Below are 249 nucleotides of genomic sequence, written 5' to 3'. Positions count from 1 at the left end.
GGTTGGTCATAATTTTTCTTCCAAGGAGCAAGCATCTTTTAATTTCATGGCTGCAATCACCATCTGCAGTGATTTTGGAGCCCCAAAAATTAAAGTTTGATACTGTTTCCACTGTTTCTCCATCTCTTTGCCATAAAGTGATGGGACCAGATGCTATGATCTTAGTTTTCTGAATGTTGAGTTTTTTTTTTTTTTTTTGAATGTTGAGTTTTAAGCCAACTTTTTCACTCTCCTCTTTTACTTTCATCA

This window comes from Bison bison, unplaced genomic scaffold (assembly GCF_000754665.1).
Source record: "Bison bison bison isolate TAMUID 2011002044 unplaced genomic scaffold, Bison_UMD1.0 scf7180017864270, whole genome shotgun sequence".
Taxonomy (NCBI): Eukaryota; Metazoa; Chordata; class Mammalia; order Artiodactyla; family Bovidae; genus Bison; species Bison bison.
This window is presented reverse-complemented; position numbering follows the sequence as displayed.